This window comes from Dromiciops gliroides, chromosome 4 (genome assembly GCF_019393635.1).
Source record: "Dromiciops gliroides isolate mDroGli1 chromosome 4, mDroGli1.pri, whole genome shotgun sequence".
Lineage (NCBI taxonomy): Eukaryota > Metazoa > Chordata > Mammalia > Microbiotheria > Microbiotheriidae > Dromiciops > Dromiciops gliroides.
In genome coordinates, this window is record NC_057864.1 from 367,082,857 (window position 1) to 367,102,259 (window position 19,403).

Genomic DNA, 19,403 nt, shown 5'->3' on the forward strand with positions numbered 1-19,403 from the left:
CATAGAGTAAACCAAAGGATAAAAGAAAAAGCCCTCCTTGACTGGAGAACAAACATTCTACATGTTCTTTTCTTCTTCTTCTTTTTTTTTTTTTTAGTGAGGCAATTGGGGTTAAGTGACTTGCCCAGGGTCACACAGCTAGTAAGTGTTAAGTGTCTGAGGCCGGATTTGAACTCAGGTACTCCTGAATTCAGGGCCGGTGCTTTATCCACTGCACCACCTAGCTGCCCCACATGCTCTTTTCTTGCTGTAAACTGGCCTCTATAATGAATGGAACCCTTTTACCTTAAATATTTTACTTATATATCTTTCACTAATTCTTAAGACAAAATATTATTACATTTATATATTTTAATAATTTAGGAATACTTTAACACTTCATAGTAAATATGCTCGCATAAAAGCCATTTCTGTGTGGTTGGGTTCATTCGTTTCATGGGATGAGAGCAATCTCAGGATGGCCTTTTCTTGTCTGGGGACTTTGGTTATGCTCATGCCATTTAGAAAAATTAGACTCTATTGGCCTTTTGTTGGATGGGACATCTTTCCTCATCATCTGTTGAATACAGATGATGATTGGTATTCAGGAGAACCCAGGGTTAGTGTCTCAGTGTCCCATTTGTACATGTTCCTGTAGTGCTCACTGTCTAAACTACTTATTTCCTTTAGAATATGATATACTGTATTGTTTATATTTAAAGTATTGGCCCTATTTCTTCCTCTCATTTATATTAGAAGTGCCTCAAGAATAGTTACCATATTTTATTGATTTTTGTGCCCCCAGTACCGTGGTCAGGGAGTATAGTATACTTGGGTTTTAAAAAAAAAAGTTAATTTCACAAGTACAGGGGAGTCTTGACTAGACAGTCAAGTAGTTCATATGAAAATTATCTGGGGCTTTTTAATGGACCACAAGCTCAATATGAATCAACCATGTGATATAACATCCAAGAAATAACTAACATTTCATATTGTACTTCAAGGTTTACAGAGTGTTTCACATATATTATCCTAGTAGGTCCTCACAATAACCCTGTGAGGGTAGGTACTGTTATCTGTGACTTGCCATGGGTTGCATAGCTAGTAAGTGCCCAAGGTGGAATTCAAACTTATGTTTTCTTGACTCCCCAAGTTCAACATTTTAGTAAGTATAAGAGATGGGACTAGACCCAAGTTCTTTGACTACAGAATCAGTGCTCTTTCCTCTGTACTAGAACTGTCCTGAAGAAGTATTAGACATATCCTGCTTGTCATCAGAAGACAAAACTAGATGGAAGTGTCAAAGAGGCAAACTTAGACTTGATAGAAGGAAAAATATCTTGACTTTATAACTATTCAAGAATAGAATTAGTTAAATAAGGAAATAAGTTTACATGACTGCACATATATAACCTACATCAAATTGTTTACTGTCTTAGAGAAGGGGAAGGGAAAGTAAGGAGGGAGAAAATTTGGAACTCAAAATTTTATGTAAAAAGTGAATGCTAAATTTAGTATATAACTTAGGTCATTGTTGCTACCCTTGCAGGGAGTTGATTAATGAATATATTGAAACAATAATATTAGAGTCTTCCTTATACCACTACAGAGTGGACCTTAGGGGAATGTGTGATAACCATAGCCAATTTTCTCTTGCTCACTCCCCAGAATATGATGGCCCGAGAAGTACATATTTCTTTCTTTTTTAACCTTGAGGAATCATTTGCAGGGCTCAGAAAGGCTGGATCACTCACCCTGATCTCTGTCCTGCACCCAGGCATATAGTTTGGACTGGGTTCAGTCTTAAGGGAGCGGAGCATGCCTCTAAGGAACTAGTTAAGCTCTTTTTTCTCATACTCATTGGGGTTCTTATTAAGTCCCCTACTTCAACTCCCCAGGGACTATTTTAATTATAGTAAATTAGATTGTGGCTCACATTTACCCAGGGCTTCCCAAAGATGAGGGAATTAAAAAATTAATTCAGTGCACACTATGAGTCAGGTATGGGAGAGTTTTATATATATATATATATATATATATACATATGAAATGCTGAACATAATCATAAATTTACATTAACAGAACAGGATTCAGTCATTTTAACTTATAATTATTGGTAAAATCTTCTAAGAGGCCAATACCTATAGTTGATCAGAACATTAAGCAAGATTGCTCAATTAAGCATTTTCCTTTCACCTTGGTTTTGTACTATTTTAACAACTTTTAGTGCATGTCTTCTGGTAAAACAGCCACGCTTGGAAAATCTCCTTTATAGTAACTAATCTCTTTAAAGCAGAAACTTTCCCTGCCATCAGCTAGATCCCACCTAATAGGACCCTTGGGTTCCTGATGTCTTGAATTCCTATGGTAGCCTCTAAGCCTAGATACATAGTAATTTACCTAAGATCAGGAAAGAACAAACATAAAAGAGGCAAAGGTAGCCAGGAACCTGACTCTTCTTTTAACAGACCCTGTGTCCCACCCTCTCCCTGCCACTATTTTGGGAAAGGGAGAGAATCTAAGAATCACTTACGGCTAACTACTTCATTTTAAAATGCCAAGTTCTTTCAGTATTGGGCTACCACATGGCAAGACAAAGCCAGGAAATACCCCCCCAAAAAGTTCTCTACCATGCCCTTAGAGTGTCTGGAAGTTTCTGGGGAACTCTGGGCACATGTTTCTTTGGATAGAATCCTTAAAGGCCTATTCAGAGTGAGAGCCCAGAATTAAAATTTTATTTTGTTTTATTTTTCTGGGATTAAGTAACCCATTTAGTGAAAATCCCTCCCTTCTTCCCTTTCTACTGAGAGAGATAAGCTTCATATTAGAGAAATTTCCTACCTTCCTTCTTGGTCTAATAATAGGGAAAGACACAAAAAGTATAACTAGAATATATAATATTACTTCTTCAGTCTCACTAGTGAAGGTACTCTCTCCAAGAGTGCAGATCCCATCCATGCCATCTCATCCTGTGGAGACTCTTGTCTATGCCTTTCTAGAACTTCTAAGAGCCATGCTAAAGACAGCTCTCTCGCTCGTTCTCTCTCTCTCTCTCTCTCTCTCTCTCTCTCTCTCTCTCTCTCTCTCTCTCTCTCTCTCTTCTCTCTCTCTCTCTCTTTCTCTCTCTCCCTACCCCCCCTCCATGACATAGATACTCCTGGAACCTTTCAGCTTTCTTTGCATCAATTATTTTCAGTCTCCTTCCATGGGTAGCTTCTTCCCTCCTTTTTCTAGTCACATATTTTTCTCGTAATAGCTGCTTGGCTGTGCAGTTTTTTGGTTGGAAATATGTGATTCTTATTCACTCATTGGGTGAATGAAAACCTTTTCTCCTCCCCAAGTATTTGGTATTCTATGACTTGTAGATAGATCTACAGCATCATTAGAAGATTATTGTTGCTGTGTGACCCTGGGCAAGTCACTTAACCTCAATTGCCTCACCAAAAAAAAAAAAGAAGAATATTGTTCTTTGATGGAAAAACTTGAGGTTGTCAAAAACTGCAACTTCTATGTATAAAAGAAGGAGAAATTCTTTTCCCTCCCTTCAAAAGATATATCACACATGATGAGTTGTTAATGTGTTAATATAAGTGTTAACAGCCAATTATCTCTTTACAAAATAAGAATATCTGGGGCAGCTAGGTGGCACAGTGGATAAAGCACTGGCCCTGGATTCAGGAGGACCTAAGTTCAAATCTGACCTCAGACACTTGACACTTACTAGCTGTGTGACTCTGGGCAAGTCACGTAACCCTCATTGCCCTGAAAAAAAAAAGAATATCTTTCTTGTTAAATAGGAAAGGTCAATACCACTGGTTGGCTTCAAAATAAATCATATCTCTGAGGGACCTTAAAAAGCTAAATTGCTAACTTTGCAGACAGTTATAGCAAGAACCAGTAGTAAAGGAGGGACCTGGATCCTGAGAGGGAATTGCTCTTGTGGGATGCAAGGTCTTTCTCTGCCCTCTTCCTGCTTCCATCTGCCATGGCATCTAGGAGCAGCATTATTCACAGGCAGTGACACCCTATCCAGCAGTTGAGGACATTCATTAAAGTTTGAGGCACAGTTGAGGGAGCAGAGACACAGATACAGGGTCAGCCACCCAGACCAGAAGCATCTTCAAGCAGCGTGACCTTTGTCATCAGAGAAGAGAGCTGGCTATAGACTCAAGAGAGGGTTAGCCCTGACAATTGATGAATGAGCTGAGGAGTGAAGTTGACCTTGGGAACTAGACTAAGCAACCTGCTTAGCAGAGACACTGAGCCTAAGAGGGAATTCTGTGAGAATTCTATGAGAAGGGAAAGGACCCTTGTAGTTCCAGGGCTGAAAGTTAGTTGTCTTGGACACTGTATGTATTTCCCCTGTATGTATTTCTCCCTCATTTCCATTGTCTTCCAAATTTATGCCTAATTTTCCTGCATATTTGTGGGAAAGAATGCCCCAGGTATAATTATGGGAGGGGAATGTTCTGTAGCTCTAGTACTTACTATGCCACTTTAGTAAATGACTTTGCAATGAGCTAATTGTCCATCTCTTGGTGTTACGGTTAAAGGGAAATACACTGGAGGGACTTGATGAGCTGTTGAAGTAGTAACGCTGACCCATATATTACTCCTAGAATCCAAAGTAGTAGCTTCCCTCTGGAAAGCCCAACCCACCCATGGGAGTACAAATTTGAGGAAGTAGCCCAGAGAGGCTATATATATATAGGCTACTCTTGATATTAACATTCAAAGGATTATTGAACAGAGTTATTCATGTTATATATTTATAACAAAAAGAACCATCCTTTTAAAAAACAGTATTCTTATAATGAAACTGCCTATTTATAAGGCCATAGTCCTTGAGGAATTAAAATTATGTGTCACTCAAAGAGCAATGGAGAGATACATAGTGGGTGTTAGCCAAGAATTCCTCAGGAGAAGTGACATAAAGAATTATCACCAGAGAGATTCATGACCGGAAAAGAAGGTGGACCCATTATTTGGCAAAAGATAACCCATGTGCTTCATTAATTTCCACACAATATCAGAAAAACTAGAAGAAAGTCCCTAATATGTTGGATAGACCCAGTGTCATGGATTTACAGAATATGCACAAGAGCCACTCAGGATGAAAGGTCATGGGTGGGTTGTTTTGCATATCTTTGAAGGAAGTACCCATGTTGATGAGATTTCAGAACACAAAAAATATGTATTGAAGAAATGTCTTTTAAGGAATCTTGAATATAGGAACATTATCTGGAGGAGAACCTTTAAGGCAGAGTTTTGCTATCTAAAACTGATTTTTTTGTAGTCAACAAAACAGTAAACACAGTGGGAACTTGTATTCTCTATACTAGTGGTCTCCAAACATTTTTGATGTGCACCTGGTGATATAACACATCCACTCAAACTGATGAGTCAATTCCCCAGGGTGTAGCTATGCTTTCTTCCTCAGAGATCTGAGGGATTGGGGAGTAGTGATGTATCTTTCTTAATGTCATAGCTCATCATCATTGACAGCTGGTTATCAATTTTAGTAATCCAGATTTAATTTATAAAGTTGATACAAATATTTCCCCTAGGAGTTGTGACATAGTTTCTCACATAAAGAGTTTTGGGAAAAGTAGGTTCAAGCTTAGAAAGCACTTATGGCAGGGGCAGCTAGGTGACACAGTGGATAGAGCACCAGCCCTGGCTTCAGGAGGACCTGAGTTCAAATCCGACCTCAGACCCTTGACACTTAGTAGCTGTGTGACCCCGGGCAAGTCACTTAACCCCAATTGCCTCACACAGACACAAAAATTCTTTTAAAAAAAGAAAGCACTTATGGCAAAGGTTATAAACTCACAGCTCCTCAAAGTTCTTTTGCTGGAGTCTTCAATATATCCCCCTTAGGTACTGTGTATTTTTTTTTTCTTTGATGGGCTCTCTTTGGAAATATAAGTTAGCCTTTCCTTGTTGAATCCAGTCCATTCTTGCCTCCTGACACAGACACTGCCACCAATCACTGCTATCCCAGGGATGGTTCTGGGATGTTATCAAGAAGATGGGTTGCCCCCAAATCTCTAAACATTTTGAAGTTTGAAAGGTCTTCCTTTGTCCAAGGTGGAAATGAGGGGACCAAAGAGGCTGTCTGAAAGATTCACCTCTAAGATTCCTTCTCCAAGGCAGGTTTTTCTCTTCTCTACTGCAAGATGTTGGACCTCAGACCTGAATCTCCAGTTCTTAAATCGTTAGTTTTAGAAGTCTTGTGGGGTGTGACCAAGTCCCTGGGCCAATCCACTTGTTCATTAAAAACTACTAAATTGATCAGAGCCTTTTCACATAATTGGAATATCTTCAATTAATTTGATGATATGATGGGGTATCATCACTTAAGTTGGGTAGGGTACTTGATCAACTGACTAAATGATCCCACTCTTACACACCCAAATTAGATACACTACTACTTTACTAATCTGTTCATTATAAAATATATACAAAAATAGAAATTAAAGAGGATGAGATAAAGACAAATATTTTAAATTTTTTATTTTGTTTATTGACAATACAAAAAACCTTTTGTTATTGCTATTTATTGCGAAACATATTTATGTAAAAACAATGTGATTAAATAAGTTTTATTTTTTAAAATCCCTGCTATGCCCTGGGGGCTAGGGAAGATATGTAAATAATAATTTTATTAGTAATTAGTTTGATCAATGTAGGTAGCTAAGGCAGCACAGTGGATAGAGCTCTGGGCATGGAGTTAGAAAGACAGGAGTTCAAATCCAACCTCTGATACTTCCTAACTGTGTGATTCCAGGCAAGTATGACTCCACTTAACTTCTCTTTGCCTCAGTTTCCTCATCTATAAAATGGGGATCACTTTGTGTCTTATGTCCTGGGGTCGTTGTGAAGATCAAATGGGATAGTAATTGTAAAGGGCTTAGCACAGTTCCTGGCAGCGTAAGCACTATACAAATGATAATGATGATACTGTTGTTGTTATTGTAGGTGTCCAAGCAGGTGAATTTCAGTACAGTTACTTATGAGGCTTAGAAGTTTAGGAGAAAAACAATGACTTACATTCTATAAAGAAAATATGAGGCTTCCTAGTAAAATGATTTGGGGAAATACTTTTTAAGTGGTTCATTGAAAATACATTTAACATTTTATTAAAAATTAAATGTGGCTGTCAGAGATGAATCAGACCTTAAAGTTCATGTATAACAATTTCCTCATTTTACAGATGAGTAAACTAAGGCTCCAAGAAATTAAATTACTTTACATGGACCCTTTTTTCCATTACGTCCATTTGTACTCCCCTGTTCTGTATCCTTCTCTTGTTCCCTCCTTTTTTCCTTCTTTTCTTTGATCATTTTCTCTCTATGTAAATTCTCACAAATATAAAAAAGACTATAAAATCCCTGGAAACTCATGACTTCTGGAGATTTTGCTTAAGGTCATAGATTTAAATACAGATAGGAAGGTGAGGGCATAAAGGCTTTTTTTTTTCCAATTTCCTGGAGGCACCTAGGAGTGCAGTAGATAGAGTACTGGGCCTGGAGTTTGGAATACCTGAGTTCAAATCTGGCCTCAAGATGCTAGCTGTTTGACCCTGGGCAAGTCACTTAAAATTTGCCTCAGTTTCTTCATCTGTAAAATAGGGATTATAGCACCTGCTATCTGTTGTGAGAATCAAATGAATTCAAGACCTGAGTTCAAATCCTGCCTCAGATACTTAGTAACTCTATAATTCTGGTCAAGTCACTTAACCTTTGTCTGCTTCAGTTTGCTCATCTGTAAAATGAGGATCATAATAATACCTACCTTCTAGGTCTTTTGTGAGGATCAAATGAGATAACAGTTGTGAAGTGCTTAGTACAATGCCTGGCACAAAGTAGGTGCTATATAAATATTAGCTATTATTATTATTAAAGATATAGTCATCTATCTACATATGCTACTTTGTATTTGCCTTTTAGTTAAAACAGAGGACATAGTAATATCTATGAAAGCTCAGAAGTATATTTTGTTTTCTCACCACTACCACAGTGAAACTAGGAGTGAATGGGGGGTGAGGGAGGGCACCTAGGAGCCAGAGAATTAGGGAGGAGTTTCATCATTAGTCTTTCTGTGGTATTGCCAGGGGCAATATCAGCTGCTGACCCCTATTTTAAGTAAGTGAAATGCTAGAAAAACCAGTGATTTGGTATGGAGGCTGATGCTGCATTTTACATTAGTTGCCTGAATCTTGCATATGTCAGCATCTCCGTTATCATTGTGAAAAGTATATAATGAGGTTGAATGTCAGTCTTGGAGAACAGACTGAACTTATGTCTCTGGTGAATTAAGAAGAGGAAGAGTATAAGCATGCCTCTAATTAGGGAAAATGGTAATTGTTGCCAAACCATATGTATGTATATGTGTGTATACATACATACACACACACATATATGGTTTGTGTGTGTATATATACATATATGTGTGTATACATACACACCCAAGAAATTCCCTATCTTTTCTTATGTTATTTTGTAAGATGAAATTAATGTATTTCTAATTCTCGTCCCCTCAGGGAACAGGGTCTCCGACGGTCCAGTATAAAGGGTTGAACAGCAGCAGTAGCAGAGTGGTGGGGTAGAAGCGTTATCAATAAAATAGAGAGAGAAGATTTTCATTCCTCTTTTTTTAACCAGTGGAGGAATCTAAATAATGTATTTAGACATCAGCGACATAGTCCAGTCATAGTGGAGTTATTGGTGTGTGCGATGGCCTTCAGGGTACCTCTCATTTAAATCATGTCAAGCAGATGGGTTCCCACTCTGCTTGTGCTTACACCATCCCAACTCATGGTTTTAGGTCCTGAAGCTTGAAATTAACTAATACCTCTGATAGATGCAAGTAGATGCATTCTAATTAGCCATAGCCTAGCAAGAAGATTAGAACCCTGTGACAGCTTGCTTTATGCTTCCATATCCCATCCTTCTCATTTAGTAGGTGATTAGGCTGGATAGAAATGAAGCTTGCCCGTAGGGGAGAATTGTAGTAAAGGACAGTTCAACTTAATTTAATACATGTTCATAAAACACGTCCCGTTTAAGAAATAGCATCAGAGAGTTGGTGTCAAAGAAGCCCCAAGTTCCCTCTTCTACACTTAAAGACCATACAGTGAATTAGCCACTTAGCATCTTAATGCTCCTGACAATACACTTGTCACTATACTGTAAGTTGCAGTGATTTGTAACTATCCTCCCTAGGGAATTCTTTATACCAATAAAATCATAAATTCATACTAAAAAAAAATTTACAGGACATTGTATGGAATAAAAAGATAAATAAGAATAGACTTTGTCCTGCTAGAGCTCACAGTCTAGTAGAGGAGATGTGATATCTGCTTTAGGAAAGATGACAGATAGAAATAGGGAACAATTGAAAGTCTACAATTGCTAAAAGCTATCTCAAGATCAAAGGTTTCTAGGGTGCCTGGAGACTCCTTCAGGCCCTAAGACATCCACCTTTATAGTCTTTCAATTCCTCTTTTTTTTTTTTTTTTGCTCTATCAAAAATGTTTAAGATTGTCTCTCTGAAGAACTCCTTGTTCTGGCCTCTCCTCTATTTATCTGGGCCTATTTTTTCCTCTTCCGTTTCGCAATTCCTCTCAGCTACTTGTCCCGAAGGTCAGTGTCTGATGGAAAGAAAAAGTGTATGTGCAGATAAGTAAATAGAAAATTGTTTGCAATGAGGAGAGCTGGTATTTGAAGGAGTGTTTGAGCTGAATCTCAAAGGGAACTAGCGATTCCATGCTATGGAGGTGAAGGCAGAATGTCCTGTGCTGAAGAGGGGAAATTGAGTCAGCCATTCTTTGTTGGGCAGCTCTTAGTATGATGAAAATGCTTGCATGTCACAACTTTATTTTTTTTTTTGGGTGAGGCACTTGGGGTTAAGTGACTTGCCCAGGGTTACACAGCTAGTGTCAAGTGTTTGAAGCCGGATTTGAACTCAGGTCCTCCTGAATCCTAGGCCAATGCTTTATCCACTGTACCATCTAGCTGCCCCATGTCACAACTTTATAAAAGAAACAGATATGATCAAATCCAAACACAGATGTTGTCATAAGACAATGTAGCAGGACTCTTTATTCATATTTTTCAACAATGAACGCACAACTCAGAACTTTTACATTTGCTTAAACGATCTATAGTATGAGAACCAACTTATTGAGAACCTATAATGTGCTGAGCATCATATTAGATCCTCTAGAGGATTGAGAAGAAATCTGTAGTACAGAACATAGAATGCTGGGCCTGGAGTCACAAAGACCTGAGTTCATATCTGGCCTCAAGACACTTCCTAGCAGTGTGACCCTGGGCAAGTCACTTAACCCTGTTTGCCTCAGTTTCCTCATCTGTCAAATGAGCTGGAGAAGGAAATGGCAAGTCATTTCAGTAACTTTGCCAAAAAAACCCCACAAATGGTGTCATGAAGAGTCAGACACAATTGAAATGAATCAACAACAACACTAGGACATAGCCCATAACTTTAAGGATCTCATGGTCTAATATGGAAGATAAAACAAATGCACACACACAGGGTTAGGCTGGGTAGTATAGACGGAAGGTACTATAGAAATTCAAAGAAAGGAAAAATGAATAAGGCTTGGATAGTAAAGATCCAAGAGAATATTATTAACCCAAACTGTCTAGAAAGCCCACAACTCAGATCCTGCAGTTCCTAAAGGCTTTTATGTTTCAGGAAAGACAAGAGACAGAAACAGGGGGCAATTAAAATTGTCTAGTTGCTTTAAAAAACTGTCTCAGGAAAGATAAAGGTCTCTCAGATGCCTGGAGGCTCTTCTATATAGAATCTTCCGGCCCCTCATTTTTTTTCATTCTACCATAGATAATTCAGATTTCCTCTTTGAAGGTATGAGAGGGATGTAGGGTGCAAAGACAAAGGATGAGAAAGAGAACATATTCCATTCTTTCCTCTAGCTAGATAATTGTATTCTTTTAGAGGCCTTTTCTATTATCTTCATCATCGACTTCCTATCTGTGGAGTAAATGGTTAGGAGCTGCTTTCTTCAGGTAAGTAAAAGTCCATTTGGCTTCCTATGTGTCGTCTCCCTCAGTTATGAGAACTAAAACTTACTTAGTACTTTAAAGTTACAAAAAACATTCCATCCTCATTTTAGTTACATCTGATTCTTCGTGACCATTGGGGGGGTTTCTTGGCAAAGAGACTGGAGTGGTTTGCATTTTCTTCTGCAGCTCATCTTTCAGATGAGGAAAGTGAGGCACACAGGGTTGAATGACTTGCCCAAGGTCACACAGCTAGTACATGTTGGAGGGCAGATTTGAACTTAATATGATGAGTCTTCCTGACTCTAGGCTTGGCACTCTATTGACTATGCCACCAAGTTGCCTCTCATCCGTGTTTTATAGATGAGGAAACTGAAGCTGAGAAAAGTTAGTAAGTAACTTACCTGGGGTCCCATAGCTTTTTAATATCTGTGGCAGAATTTGAATTCAAGCCTTCCTGCCTCCAAGTCCAGCACATCTACTGTTGCTATGTAGTTGCCAATAGAGTTCTCAATGGCCCATTTTCTTGACAGACTGTTTGTCCTTTCCAGTAACACTTTCCCAACCCCCCCACTGTTGTCTGAGCCTCAGTTGTTTTATATGTAAACTGAGGATGATAACCCACTTCCCAGGATTTTGAGGCTCAAATGAGATAAAATATGGAAAGTATTTCAGTTGCTAGTGTCATAAGATGTGACTAGTTCTTGTGCCCAAAGGGCTATAGAACTATGCATACCCTTTGATCCAGCATTACCACTGCTAGGTTTATATCCCAAAGACATCCCCAAAAAGAGAAAAAGACCTATTTGTATAAAAATATTTATGGCAGCTCTTTTTTGGTGGCTAAGAATTGGAAATCGAAGAGATGCCCATCAATTGGGGAATGGCTAAACAAGCTGTGGTATATGATTGTAATGGAATATTATTGTGCTATAAAAAATGACAAGAAGGATTTCAGAAAAACCTGAAAGACTTAGATGAATTGATACATAGTGAAGTGAACAGAATCAGGAGAACATTGTGCACAGTAACAAGAAGATTGTTCCATGAAGAACTGGCAATGACTTAGCTATTCTCAGCAATACAATTATCCAAGACAATCCCAAAAGATTAATGATGAAACATATTATCCACTTCCAGAGAAAGAATTGATATTGTTTGAATACAGACTGAAGCATGCAAAAAAATAAATTAACTAGTTCCTTTAAAGTTGCCAGTAGTATAAAAATAAATGAAAAGTGGAAGTGAAAACATTAGTGTCAAGGAACAAAGAAACCTTAAGGTAGGGTTGGTTTGATGGTACAGCTGAGATCCAAGAAGCACTTTAAGTCAAACAAATGTCTAAACTCTGAGGAATGATATCAGGCAGCAGCACAGTCAAGGAGATAGGTTTTTGAGACCATTTCCCTTATATTTTCCTTGGATGAAGTCAAGTATACCAGCACACGGGAACTTTCAGACATCCTAGAGGTTTGGAGAAAGGGATGCTTGTAACACAATCTGCAAAAAAACAAAAACAAGCAACCCCAAAACAAACACCCCCCAAAAGAACCAAAAAAAGTGTGTAGTGGCAAAGAACAGTGAGGGATTTTAGAGGGACATGCTGCTTAGACTGACAGTATCCTTGGGATTTAGTACATGTCACAGAAATAGTTGTTCACATGTAAAAATAAATACAAAAGTTCCAAAACTTGCCTTTTCTTTTTTAAAGACATCTCTAGTGGATTTTGCTGGTTGGAAAAAGGTTCAAATGATCCAAGAAGCCAAGTAGTAGAGATATTTTAAATTCAGTGTTATAGTAATTATTCTTGTGATAGCATAATTTTTGTAACAATCAAAATACTGAAGCTAACCACTAAAATTAAAGACTTAAAATATTGAATCTGGGCTTTATTTTTAAATCTCTTAATTCATACTGTCAGGAAAAGGGATAAGTTAGGGTGTAATATTAGGTTACTCCCTTTTGAAAAATGAAAAATAGTTCTAGTGTTTATGAAAGATGTGCATTCCTTTAATACTTCTAAATTATTCGTAATTATGAGATAATCTGTGTTTTGAATCAGTGCTTCTAGAATCAAGTAATAGTATATTTGCTTTTGCTTAGTGGAAGATTTATTTATAGCAGGGAGTCTAGGGCTTTGAGGATAAGTTTCAAAGACTCTGTGAACTTGGATGGAATTGACAAAAAAATTTCACATTTGTATTTTCCCTAATCTTTAACCGAAATTTAGCGTTTCCTTCAATTACGAATGTAGGCACCAAACATTCTGAGAGTGGTTCCATTGGCTTCACCAGGGATCCATGACACAAAAAAAAGGTTACCCCCCCCCCAACATTGAGAAGAATTTGCATGAGGCTTCTGGTCAAATGTAGGTACCATTTAAATGAACATTATAGAAAATCAGAATTTGCAGCAACTCATTCAACCAACAGTCTTTCATCTACTTTGTGTCCAATGCTATACTAGATGCTCTAATGTCAATCTACTACAAACTGTTTCCAAATTGCTTTGTTATTAGGTTTATAGATTTCCTAGAAATTGTTTTTTTAAAGTGTCCTTTAAATTGATTATTCACTAAAACACATCAGAACTAACCACGTAGTTATTTACTGCTACTGAGTTCTCATCATATAATTTGTATAAGTTGTAGAATCATTATTATTATTATTATTATTATTATTATTATTATTATTTTGCAGGGCAATGAGGGTTAAGTGATTTTCCCAGGGTCACACAGCTAATAAGTGTCAAGTGTCTGAGCCCTGATTTGAACTCAGGTCCTCCTGGATACAGGGCTGGTGCTTTATCCATTGTGTCACCTTGCTGCCCCCTGTAGAATCATTTTATAGGGAAAAATAGAATTAGACTGTGTTCAATTAAACTTTCTACCCAAAACCCCCAACTCATTAAGTTTTCTTTAAAATTTTAGGGCAGTTATCTTAAATAACTATGCTGTTTACCCTCAAGTATAAGGGATAGATGGAAAAGAGTTTATCTCTCTTCCTTAATTATTTTAAATTAAGGTTTTTATATGTAACTAGCTATTGCTTTTCACCATCTATCTTGAAGACAGTTAAGATTTCAGTTCAAATCCTGCCTTATACATTTACTAGCTCTGTCACCCTAGGCAAGTCATGTAGCCTTTCTCCAGACAACTCTGTAAGGCTGGAACTTTTAAACTTTCTTGTATTGTGGACCTCTTTGGCCGTCTGTTGACCCTTTCTAAGAATTCTGGTTTTTATTGAATAAAACATCCAGGATTACAAAGGAATTATATCAAAAGAAGTATATAAATTATCATCAATAATCATATCAAAATCACTCTTGTCAAATCAATCAATAATTACATCAAGTAATTACAATCATAATTATATCAAAATATTTTTAAAACAAGTTCATGGGACCCTAGTTTAAGAAGCCCTGCTATAAGACTACTCTCTCTCTTTCTCACTATCCCTCCATCTCTCTTCCCAGTAAAGCTTGGGAGAAGGGAAACTGTCCAAGTTACCTAAGAAGGAGTTGAGCATATATCCTGTCCCTTGCATTGTAATAACACAGTATTTTTAGGATTTAGATTGTAGAAAGAGCTTGGACCATTGAGGTAGCACCAGAGTCATTCCTCAGAACTGAGTGGGAGGGGAAGAGTGGTATAATGAATCTATTTTATATGTTTTCATTTTTAGTGTAATCTTAAAGCTGCAAAGAGAATATATATATATATATATATATATATATATGCACTTGGTTTTGAACCGTTAATGTAGAAAATATGTATATAACAAAAACCAGGTCTGCCTGCTTTAGAGCCAGTTTTCTAGACCTTAGATTATGCTGAGAAAACAGGCTCAGTAACTTATATGTGGTCATACAACTAGTGTCTGAGATATAATTCTGACTCCAAGTATACCACTGTGTCTACCATGCTACCCTGGCACCCATAAATGATAAATGTTTGGGTTGGCAATTTTGACTTAAGTGTTTGTGTGTGTGTTTAATGTATGTATTAAATATAGTGGATAGTGGACTATATTATTAGAGATCTGCTCCCAAAAGATTTGTTTTGTCCTAATAGCTCACTGAATTAAACCAGGAAAAGCCAGTGTACTTTAAAATGTTTCAGTTTGGTCTGGGGTTTTCCCCCATATTTTCTCTTTGAGAGTGAAATGAGAGTCTTAGGTCACATAGGGAGGAAAATATACATTCTGAAATACTCCTTCCAGCTGTGCTTCTGGGTACGAAGGCAACAAATTTGTGGCTCAACAAGCTCCTGCTTTTTGTAGATACGCTCTGTTTCCTCCATTAATTTTCATTGGTGCCCTCATGCCCATATGAACTTAGAAGTATCTGTCGAGGACAATCTCTTTAAATTGTCTGCCTCCTCGGACCACCTTTCCCCTTGACTGACCATTTGTGACCAATCACTTTTTCCTTCTTAAAACATTTTACCTTCAAAGAGTATTTTTTTCAGTCAGGACATAAACTTCCCATCTATTGTGAAATGGGCTGATGAGTAATCTCTGCATTTATAATATGCTATCCTGTGCTGCTGAAGATATTAATTCTTTTGTAGCGATAACCCATTTAGCTCTATAATAGCATATTTTTTTCCCCAAAAGTGTGCCATTTGAACATTCTGAAGTACTCACTTCTCCAGGGTCAGAATTTAAATCAAATTTTGGGAAACCATCATTTGAATTTCAAAGAAAGAAAAGCACCTCAGCTGCCATACCAAGCAGTATCTTTGAATGATGTATAAACTAGTTCAGATGAAGGTCGACATACCTTCCATCTCCTCTGTCTGTATGGTATATGTATGATTGTGTGTGTGTGTGTGTGTGTGTGTGTGTGTATACGTGTTTACCATTAGAATGTGAACTCCTTGAGGACAGAGACCGTGTTTTTCTCTTTCCTTGTATTCTGAAGGCTTAGCACAGTGCCAGGAACACGGTACAGCTCTTAACAAATGCTTATTGATTGACTGTAAGAACCAAGCTGAAATTACTGCAACAATATTGAATTCCTGACCCAACATGGCATCAGCTAAGCAGGATAGCTAAAGATGAGGAGGTTTCATACAGTTTTTCAAACCACTACCTCTTCTATCAGTCAAACAATCCTCCAGTTAATCAAGAAACATTTGATAAGCACATTTTATGTACTAGACACTGTGCTGGGTGCTCAGTTTACAAAAAGTAGTCTCCAAAGAGGCTGCCTTCTAGTGGGGAATGCCACATATTTGCAATGAACAAATAGAGGATTGTACACAAAATGCATTTAAAATTTAATGTTGGGAGGGGGTATGTATAAATAGGAGAATCAGGAAAGACCTTCTTAAAAATCTGGCATGTACCTGAAGGGCAATTAGAGATTCCAAGAGAACATTTAAGCCTAGAGGAGAATGTGAACTAAGGCACAGTCAAAGAAAATGCTATGTCATTTATGGGGAAAATCAAGTCGGCCAGTGTCCCCAGAGCATGGAGTATGTGAGCAAGAGAAATGTGTAATTATCTTGGAAAGACAGGAGGGAGTCAGATTGTGAAGGGCTTTAAATAGCTGTAGAGTCTGCATTTTATCCTAGGGGCAATGGGAATTGTTTCCCTGTGATCTGTAAATCACTTTTGTGATGTTGTTTACCACAGGTTAGCCAGGCAGATAGTTTAACTAATGTTAATATAATGACTTATCTGCTAGGTGAGTAGAACAGGGAGGTGCCACCAATGTGGTTTTATTCTTATGTCAGCAAAACCTTTGACAAAGCCCTTCCTGCTACCTTGTGAATTCAACAGAGGTAAAAATACATTTGTGTGAGTTTGGAGGTGATTGACTGTTGAGACCCAAAGAATGACCATTAATAGATCTATGTCAAGATGTATGGGCATTTCTAGTGGAGAGTTTCGGGATCTGTCACTGGCTGAATTCTTTGTAACATTTTTTTTTGTATCACTGACTTAGATGAAGGTATAGATGGGATATTAATTAAATTTGCAAATGACACAAACCCAGCAGGGACAGTTAACATATTGGATAAAATTGTTCAGGATACTACTACTACTACTACTACTACCACCACTACCACCACCACCACCACCATTACAACCACTTACCACCATTACCACCACTACTACTCCTACTACTACCACCACCACTACCACCACCACCACCACCACCATTACAACCACTTACCACCATTACCACCACTACTACTCCTACTACTACCACCACCACTACAACCACTTACCACCACTACCACTACTACTACTACCACCATCACCACAACCACTACCACCCCCACTTCAACCATTACTACCACCACCAATGCTACCACTACTACTGCTACTACTACTACTAGCTAACATGTAGCTCTTTAAGAGCTTTATCACTTTATAAATATACATAGCACTTTACAAATATTACTTCATTTTATCCTCACAACAACCACTAGGTGCCATTATTATTTTCTGTTTTACAGATGAGGAAACTGAGGCAGACAGGCTTAAATTACCTGCCCAGTGTTACATAGTTATCTGAGGCCAGATTTGAACTTGGGTCTTCCCATCTCCAGGCTCAGAGCTCTATCCCTTTGACTGTCTAGGATGCTGAATTGAATCTAATACAATGATATTTAGTAGTGATGAATGAAAAGCACTTCAGTTTAATCCAGAAAGTCACCCACAAATCCAAGGCAGGTAGGTGGGGCTAGAAAACGGTTCCAAAAGAGCTCTGGAATTTTTCATGGACTTTTTCTTGAACTTAGTATGAATCAGGATTGTGATACAGCAGTCATAAAAATTGTCAACTCCCCCCACTTTTTGAGTAAAAACCTATGATTTCATTATATGTGGGGAACTCCTAATATGGAAACTCCATCCACTGGTACAGATTAAGGTCATTTTAGATTGCTTTAATTCAGAATAAGGGAGGGGGAATAGTTCTTCACTTCATATTATTTGGATTATTAGATAGATGCAGTGGATAGAGCACTAGACCTGGAATTAGGGAGGTCTAGATAGTTACTAACTATGTGACTCTGGAAAATTCACTTAACTGCTGCCTGCCTCAGTTTACTCATCTGTAAAATGGGGGATAATAATAGCACCTAAGAGCTGTAAGGCTCAAATGAGATAATATTTGTAAAGCACTTTATAAACCTTTAAGTCTAATATAAATGCAAGCTATGATGATAATGGTGGCAGCCGCATTTTAGGTAAATCATTTATAATTTCCATAGCTGACTTGGTGAAAGGTCATCAAACAAATTTTTCTGTTGTCACATCCTTCAGGGAGCATTCTCTATTCTGTAAACCCCTTCCTTGATTAAAACTGAAATTTTATCCAGTCCAGATCAAATTCCACCTTTTCCATATAAGCCTTCTTGTGGTCCTCAAAAATGATCCCTCTCTCCTTAGGAAACTCTCAGCACTATTTAAACCTCTTTCGTTCTCATATTCTATTTGATATCATACTTCTTTGTGTGCCTATTTTATCACCCGGACTAAATCTCAACTCTGCTGTGCGACCTTGAGTGTTATTCATCCTCTCTTAGCCTTAGTACCCTTCATCTATAAAATGATGGTTGTAAACACCTCACCTACTTACCTAACATTGTTGTGAGGATCAAATGAGTCTTTAAAATACTTTTGTTCTATGAATCAAACATAAAATATCTTTAAAGAGTAAAGTAAATACATAAAACTGTGTAAACCTTAAAGTGATATACAAATGTATATAAAGTATTTAACAGTCATAATCATTGTAATTATAAGCTTGTTAAAGGGAGGAATGGTGGGGTTTTTTGTATTTGTATCCCCCAACAGTGCTAATACAGTGTCTTACCATAAATATATATATATATATAGAATTTCAGCACACATGTTCTTTATTCCACAAGCATTTTTTTGAATGAAAGAACCGGTATAATAGAGATCACTGGACAGAGAATCAAAAGGCCTGAGTCTTAGTATCATTTGCAGCTGTAATTACTTCCTGTAGCCCGTGACAAGTCATTTTCCTTTTGGGCCTCAGTTTCTTAGTATATAAAGTGAAAAGATTGGATTTAATTATCTCTAAAGGACCTGTCAACTTCCCTATTCTGTGCATATGAGAGTCTGTGATTTCCTTATATTGGTTATTACCATCTTAGCCCTTATCCCCTTGGCCTGTTGTTAGTAAGTGAAGATAGCAATGATACAAATAATAACTGAAATTCAAATAACTCCTAAAGGCCTGTGAAATCTTGTTATATTTGTGAGATAAATGCTCAAATGTTATTATCTCTCTTTTATACATGTGGGACCTGAGATATTAAATAAGATGCCCAGGGTCATCTGACATAGAATTTGAAGATAATGATAGTTTTGAAGTTTTATTTCATTTCA

The 19,403-nt window shown here is 37.6% G+C and overlaps 1 protein-coding gene across 9 annotated transcripts in view; it reads left to right on the top strand.

Moving 5' to 3' along the window:
- The window catches only part of AKAP7 (A-kinase anchoring protein 7), a 169,003-nt gene that overhangs the window by 139,822 nt on the left and 9,778 nt on the right, over positions 1–19,403 (top strand). The gene's annotated exons all lie outside the window — the stretch shown is intronic.